Below are 8,474 nucleotides of genomic sequence, written 5' to 3' on the forward strand. Positions count from 1 at the left end.
CCAGCTGAAGATAGAATATAAAATTCTTCCTCTTTAGCACCGGGAGATAGAATATAAAATTCTTCCTCTCCTCGGACCTTTCCGATGCTCGGAGTGGCGACCCCACTCCCAGTTCATCATTCCGGGTGCTCGGAGTGGAGATCCCATTCCCAGTTCATCCTTCCAGATACTGGGGGTGGAGAATCCCACCTCGAGTTTCTTTTCCAGCTGAAGATAGAATATAAAATTCTTCCTCTTTAGCACCGGGAGATAGAATATAAAATTCTTCCTCTCCTCGGACCTTTCCGATGCTCGGAGTGGCGACCCCACTCCCAGTTCATCATTCCGGGTGCTCGGAGTGGAGATCCCATTCCCAGTTCATCCTTCCAGATACTGGGGGTGGAGAATCCCACCTCGAGTTTCTTTTCCAGCTGAAGATAGAATATAAAATTCTTCCTCTTTAGCACCGGGAGATAGAATATAAAATTCTTCCTCTCCTCGGACCTTTCCGATGCTCGGAGTGGCGACCCCACTCCCAGTTCATCATTCCGGGTGCTCGGAGTGGAGATCCCATTCCCAGTTCATCCTTCCAGATACTGGGGGTGGAGAATCCCACCTCGAGTTTCTTTTCCAGCTGAAGATAGAATATAAAATTCTTCCTCTTTAGCACCGGGAGATAGAATATAAAATTCTTCCTCTCCTCGGACCTTTCCGATGCTCGGAGTGGCGACCCCACTCCCAGTTCATCATTCCGGGTGCTCGGAGTGGAGATCCCATTCCCAGTTCATCCTTCCAGATACTGGGGGTGGAGAATCCCACCTCGAGTTTCTTTTCCAGCTGAAGATAGAATATAAAATTCTTCCTCTTTAGCACCGGGAGATAGAATATAAAATTCTTCCTCTCCTCGGACCTTTCCGATGCTCGGAGTGGCGACCCCACTCCCAGTTCATCATTCCGGGTGCTCGGAGTGGAGATCCCATTCCCAGTTCATCCTTCCAGATACTGGGGGTGGAGAATCCCACCTCGAGTTTCTTTTCCAGCTGAAGATAGAATATAAAATTCTTCCTCTTTAGCACCGGGAGATAGAATATAAAATTCTTCCTCTCCTCGGACCTTTCCGATGCTCGGAGTGGAGATCCCACTCCCAGTTCATCCTTCCAGATACTGGGGGTGGAGAATCCCACCTCGAGTTTCTTTTCCAGCTGAAGATAGAATATAAAATTCTTCCTCTTTAGCACCGGGAGATAGAATATAAAATTCTTCCTCTCCTCGGACCTTTCCGATGCTCGGAGTGGCGACCCCACTCCCAGTTCATCATTCCGGGTGCTTGGAGTGGAGATCCCATTCCCAGTTCATCCTTCCAGATACTGGGGGTGGGGAATCCCACCTCAAGTTTCCTTTCCAGCGGGAGATAGAATATAACATTCTTCCTCTCCTATTTGACACAACTTTCAACTTCCAATCCGCGCACTTGGTGCATGGGGAATTTTATCCCGAATCCTAAGTAGGGATAAGTCAACACCTAACACGTGTTGCCGGGTAGCCTATTCCCGTAACAAGGGCAAAGTCTACGTATTCAAAGTCGTAGCATTAAGTCTAAGGGAGTTCATTCCTTTAGCACAACGTTACATGCGGAACGGATTTCGACAATCCGCATGCTAGCCCGATTCAAACGGTAATCGGTAAAGGTACATCAAACCCGTTGAAGGCTGGGGGTTTGCCAAAAATCCCAAAGTCAACGCCTAACACGCGTTGCCGGGTAGTCTATTCCCGTAAGAAAGACGAAGTCTATGTATTCAAAGTCATAGCATCAAATCTAAGAAAAGCAATTTTCATGCACGGGGAATTTTATCCCGAAGCCTAAATAGGGATAAGTCAACGCCTAACACGCGTTGCCGGGTAGTCTATTCCCGTGAGAAAGACGAAGCCTATGTATTCAAAATCGTAGCACAAAGCCTCAGAGAGTTTACTCTCTTAGCACAACGTTACGTGTGGAACGGATCTAGACAATCCACATGCTAGCCCGATTCAAACGGTAATCGGTAAAGGCACATCAAACCCGTTGATGGCTGGGGGTTTGCCAAAAATCCCATAAATCTGTCATTCGAAAAAAAAATACAGAGAAATCACAAAAGAAGCAAATGCAGAGTTTCTAGGCATCTGACGGCTGAGAATGTGAGACTTTAAGCTAAAGAGTCTATCTACATAACTCCGCTCGAGTTCTGCCAGCAGATCAGCTCGAACAGATTCTTCGGAACAGCTCAAAATCCCCGCAGCTTCACTCTTCAACTTCATCAGTTCCTCCTGAGTAGATTCGAGCTCCTCGAGTACCTGGTCACGAGAAGGCTCTAGTCCAATCAGGTCATCTGCGATAAGAACGGCAGATTCCTCGGCACGCTTCAAGGCCTCCTTCAACCTAGTCGCTTCCTCGCGATTTAAGTCCAAGGAGCGGAGTAACTCAGCTTTCTCCCTATCCTTCCTCGCCATGTTAGCCATTAGATGCGCAATGGAGCTCTCACGTGACTGAAGCTCACACCCGATGGAAGATCTCAGGTCACGCCACTGCGCCATCCTATGCTCCAACTCAGAGGACACGAAAGAAGAAGCCCCGGTAACCTCCAGTTCCTTCAACTCTCGTATCTCTGACTCCAGGGCGGCGAAATCAGCAGTGAAGGAATCAGCCAATTCCGGATATCCTTCTTCCCTCATCATCGTCATGTGGCGAGAGAAGGAACGCCGGAACTGATCAAAGCCGCCTCCTCGGTGAAGAAGCTTCTCGATCAGGCCATTATAGAAGGCGAGTATCGGCCCAAGCTGCTGGTCCTATGATGACACTCTCTTATTAGTCAAAATGAAAATTTAGACGAATAAGAAGAATTGGGATCTGCATACCTGTAGATCCATTATCCGCGGGCATTTGAGGGATGTCAGGAGTCATATGAGAATCAGTCCTAGCGGCTGGTCCTATGATTGCACTCATTAGTCAAAAGACAGATAAACATAGGAAAGTACAATATCCCTGAATCGTATACATACCTGCAAGCCCGTCGCTCTGAGGCAAACTGGATATGCCAGGGATAGATACCGGGCTAACTCCAATGGTTGACGCTGCGATAATCAATCATTCATTAGTCATATGAAATATCGGGCAAGAGGGAGAAAATCAGATATATACCGGTAGATGAATCGTTCCCGAAGAATGGTCTCTCGGTCCCTCTGGAAGTCTGCTCAGCCAGCATGTCAGCTAATAAGCCGGCATCCGGCTTCGAGAAGCTTGGCCCCTCCATCGCAACATCTGCAGGGTAACCCAAATGTTGAAGGATGAGGAAAGCTCAAACGAGAAATCTTCCTTCACCTTACATAAGGAAAATGACATTGGATGCGGATATACCTGAATAAGGGATTGTGGGCTCAACATTATTTATCTGCTCAAGATCGATGTTAAGGTCGATGCCCAAAGACCCATCGTGAAAAGCGTCGCACATTTGTTGCACAAAGCAATCCATGTTGTCAACACCAGGGGACGCCGAACCCGGTGGGAGTTCGCCCTCTTCGAAGAAACCTGGAGCACGAAACATGGTTATAAGTCCCAAAAGGTAAACAACCTTGAAGCAAGAGCAATTGAATGTTACCTCCCCCTCCATCAGCGGTGGTCCCTAAGTCCACTCCATAGGGACGCTGACCGTCATGGGGCTTATGGGCGGTCTTCTTCCTCTTCGGGGCACCCACTCTCCGAGGGCCAACGGGTCGAAGATGCGCAGGCCTATCACACGTTTCAACGTGTGTAGGAGCTGGTGGCTCATGATCATCGGCTGTCCTACCTAAAGTGACAATAGCCATTTCAATGAAAAAGAGCTGTCATTTATAGAAAAGGAAAATTAAAAGAGACAGGACAAACCGGTATCGAGATCCCCTCTGCCGGTAGCTGCATCCACATCTTCCTCCTCGGAGGTCCCCTCATCGTCACCCGTAGGGAGGAGCTCTTCCTCGACTGTGAGAGGAGATTTTTGCGAATCGCCACCATAGCAGCCCGGACTGCATACTCGGACTGCAACTCTGAGAGGCTCTTCACGCTGATGGACTCATAGGCAGAAAGCAACCACTTGCAGCTGAGGAAAGTGATCAGTGGCTTACGCCTATACGAAGGAAGAGCAAAGCGAGCTCCAGTACATCCCACCATCGTCCATAGCCACGCTCGTACGCCATCAATCAGTCCTCCCTCAACCTGCAGGCTACGGCTCGGATTCCCAACATACAGTTGGTCATAGCCGAACTGGCGAGCAAAGCGGCAAGGGAGATAAGGCTCTATGTGGCATTGGTTCTTCACCCGGAGGACGAGATACCCAACACGGATGTTCACTAGCCACCGGAAGCAACCAGCGTCGAGAACGGTCCGATCACTTCTAGGTTTTTCCTCATCCATCAGCACGTCGCCATAGCGACCTGAAAAGTGAGGAAAACACTTAAAGAACTCCCAACTCTTGCGGACCCGAAGCTCTCGTTGAACATCACTGAATTTGCTCCCAAGCCATCTGCTCTGCTCCAACAATTGCATGAAGGGGACAGGGATGTCAACAACGCTGGGTGCTGACATCAAGTCGGGACGGTGAAGAACGAACCACGCCATCAAATTCAGCCCCTGCAGGCGGATTGCTCGCACCACTCGGCAAAGATGGGGAGGCACCACTGCTATGAAGACTTTCAGCCCCGGGGTCTGTAGTAGTATCGGGCCCGACGTCTGGTCCTACAGTGACACTCCTATGTTAACCAAATGGAAATTTGGATAAGTAAGGAGAATCGGGACAAGAAAATCGTATGCATACCTGCAATCCCCCCGTCCTCAGATGCAGCCGGGATGCCAAGAGTCATGAGAGTATCGGCCCAAGCGGCTGGTCCTATGATGGCATTCTCTTATTAGTCAAAATAAAAATTTTAGACGAATAAGAAGGATTGGGATAGTACAGTCATCTGCATACCTGTAGATCCATCATCCGTAGGCATTTGAGGGATGCCGGGAGTCATATGAGAATCAGTCCTAGTGACTGGTCCTATGATTGCACTCATATATTAGTCAAAAGACGGATGAACATAAGAAAGTACGATATCCCTAAGTCGTATGCATACCTGCAAGCCCGTCACTCTGAGGCAAACTGGATATGCCAGGGATAGATACCGGGCTAACTCCAATAGTTGACGCTGCGATAGTCAATCATTCATTAGTCAAATAAAAGATCGGGCAAGAGGAGAAGAATCAGATATGTACCGGTAGGCGAATCACTCCTAAAGAATGGTCTCTCGGTCCCTCTGGAAGTCTGCTCAGCCAACATGTCAGCTAATAAGCCGGCATCCGGCTTCGAGAAGCTTGGCCCCTCCATCACAACATCTGCAGGGTAACCTGAATGTTGAAAGATGAGGAAAGCTCGAGGAGATACTTTCAGCAAAAACGGGAAGTCTTCCTTCCCCATGCTTGAGGAAAATGACATTGAATGTGGATATACCTGAATAAGGGACTGCGGGCTCAACATTATTCATCTGCTCAAGGTCGATGTTTAGATCGATGCCCAAGGACCCGTCGTGAAGAGCATCGCACATTTGTTGCACAAAGCAATCCATATTGTCAACACCAGGGGACGCCGAACCCGGTGGGAGTTCGCCCTCTTCGAAGAAACCTGGAGCACAAAACATGGTTACAAATCCCAAAAGGTAAACAACCTTGAAACAAGAGCAATTGAATATTACCTCCCCCTCCATCGGCGGTGCTCCCTAAGTCCACTCCATAGGGACGCTGACCGTCATGGGGCTTATGGACGGTCTTCTTCCTCTTCGGGGCACCAACCCTCCGAGGGCCAACGGGTCGAACATGCGCAGGCCTATCACACGTTTCAACGTGTGTAGGAGCTGGTGGCTCATGATCATTGGCTGCCCTACCTAAAGTGACAATAGCCATTTCAATGAAAAAGAGCTGTCATTTATGGAAAAGGAAAATTAAAAGAGACAGGACAAACCGGTATCGAGATCCCCTCTGCCGGTATCTGCATCCACATATTCCTCCCCGGAGGTCCCCTCATCGTCACCCGTAGGGAGGAGCTCTTCCTCGACTGTGAGAGGAGATTTGGTGTGCCCTTTTCTCCGCTTCTGAGCAAGCTCAGCCCTGCGACCAGCCATCATAGCGGCCCGGACTGCATACTCGGACTGTAATTCTGAGAGACTCTTAACGCTGATGGACTCATAGGCAGAAAGGAACCACTTGCAGCTGAGGAAAGTAACCAATGGCTTACGACGATATGAAGGGAGAGCAAAACGGGCTCCAGTGCAGCCCACCATTGTCCATAGCCACGCTCGTACGCCATCAATCAGTCCTCCCTCAACCTGCAGGCTACGGCTCGGATTCCCGACATACAGTTGGTCATAGCCGAATTGGCGAGCAAAGCGGCAAGGGAGATAAGGCTCTATGTAGCACTGGTTCTTCAAGAGAGAGTACGTAACTCATGAAACTCGCGTCAGAGCCAGGAGTCTATGGTGATAGTATATCCGCACTTAACGCCGCTCAGCATCTTCAGTAAGATGGCCAAGACATCCGTGCTGTCCACGGCTTGCCTTGCAAGTGATGAAAGAATAATGGCGTGGATCGAAGGGATGTACAAACAAGCTCCGCCCGTCGCAGAGTTGCACAATGCTCCTACGCAAAGGGTCAGCGGTAGCAGGATCTTTGACAATGATCTCCAAACAGGAAACTCGCTTCCTTAAAGTCCCCTGCAGTGGAGGTAGAATCCGGGTGAAAGGGAGCATACTGTGATAACTGGCGCAAACGAATGGCGCCCGTCAGCTCGCTGTATCAAGCAGCAAGAGTCGTTTGAGCGATCCCCGTCGACCGAGGAAGTGGGCTAACCAGCCTGCCTTAAGGGTAAGCAGAAGAGAAAACCTCCGACTACAGCCGGCTGTTTGGCATGAGAAGGAAGGCTACCCGCGGGAAATTCCACTGCAATAAAGCACAAGGGTGAGATCAGATAATCCATCTCATAAGAAGAATGATAAACTCATTCGCGGAATAATTGGAGAGACGATTTTAAGTGTCCTACACCGGAAGAACGGTATGCATCATCACGTGAATAACGTGGTGACATACACCGGCCTATAAGGCGTAGGACGACACAAAATCGCCCCAATATACCGGAGACTTGAATTGGCTCTATAAGGTGTAGGACAAACACAAAATCGCCCCAATATACCGGAGACTTGAATTGGCTAAGCAAAACAAGTCTGAAACCTTACCCTCTATTCGCGGGGAAAATCGTAGGTTTCTTTGTTATTGATTCCATTGTCATCTTTGAGTTACAACTTTTTGAGTTACTAAAGATCCGGTCTTTTTATAAGATCCGGTTACAACGAAAATCAAATAAAAATAAACAAAGATTACAACTTTTCTCCTTTTGTGTCGAACGAATCGCGAGCTCCTGTTTTGCGGCCGCTCTATACGAAATTTAAAAGGGAAATTAAGAACTTTAATTAAAATCCTATACACAAATAGGATTTCATAATTGAAGTCTAATTAAACCTACAAATTTCGTGCACGATGATTGTCATCTTTCACGGTGAATTTTGGTGAAATACCCAAAATACCCTTAGTGTTCAAGGCCAGAATTCAGGTCAAGGACACGCCCGGGTTGGGTCGTGGTCATCATAACTGATCATATAGTACCCCCTGATACCCCACAATTTTGGTTAAATTTTGCAAATAAGCCCTTTTGCAGAATTGGGCCAATTTTGCATAAAAACCCCTCCAATAACTTTTGGTCCTTTTGCCTAAAGTACCCCTCAAACTTTCGGCCAAATGAACATGTAATCTAGGTCCTAACTTCAGTCCTCTACTACATGAACACCACCCCAACTCTTCGGCCAATTTTGCAAATAAGCCCCCAAAAATCTTCGGCCCCACATTTGCACATAAAACCCTCAATGAGGTATGGTCTTTTTGCATGAAACACCCATCCAAATTGTTACCAAAATGGTATGAAATCCAAGCCTCAAAATTTCAGTCCCATTTTGCAAATAAGCCCCCTAAAAAATTCGGCCATATTGCCTCTTTTGCACAAAACACCCCAAAACATTGTGCATACACAACCCTTAGCCTACTACAAGAATAAAGATGCAATCTTTACAAGAAAATAATAGGATTGTGAAGAAGAACTTACCAAATCAAAGGGGTTCCCCTTGATCTTGGAGATGAGGGAGAGAACCCTACTTGGAGAAGCAAGCTTTCGGCCAATAGGAGGCACCCAAAATCCGAGCTCCTCTTGAAGGGTTAATGGGTTCTTAAAGATGAATCAATGGAGGATAAGAGCTTGGAGAAGAAGAACATACAAAACCGAAATGAGGGGAGGAATTTTGGTTTTGAGCCAAAGAGGAGGGAACTCTCCCTCTTTTGAAATTTGAATGAAAAGAAGGGGGGGGACCATGAGCAAAAGACAAAAGAGGAAAAGGCCAAACAAGAGGGG

General features: G+C 47.9%; 1 long non-coding RNA gene across 1 annotated transcript; it reads right to left on the reverse strand.

Moving 5' to 3' along the window:
* Positions 1–2,782: 2,782 nt before the first annotated feature.
* On the reverse strand, positions 2,783–3,079 carry LOC109828247. Its single transcript, XR_002243636.1, has 3 exons — positions 3,016–3,079; positions 2,872–2,943; positions 2,783–2,802 (listed from the first exon to the last, which is right to left on the reverse strand). It is a non-coding gene; the product is annotated as an uncharacterized LOC109828247 (long non-coding RNA).
* Between the last annotated feature and the right edge of the window lie 5,395 nt (positions 3,080–8,474).

This window comes from Asparagus officinalis, unplaced genomic scaffold (assembly GCF_001876935.1).
Source record: "Asparagus officinalis unplaced genomic scaffold, Aspof.V1 AsparagusV1_Un895, whole genome shotgun sequence".
In the NCBI taxonomy this organism is placed as follows: domain Eukaryota; kingdom Viridiplantae; phylum Streptophyta; class Magnoliopsida; order Asparagales; family Asparagaceae; genus Asparagus; species Asparagus officinalis.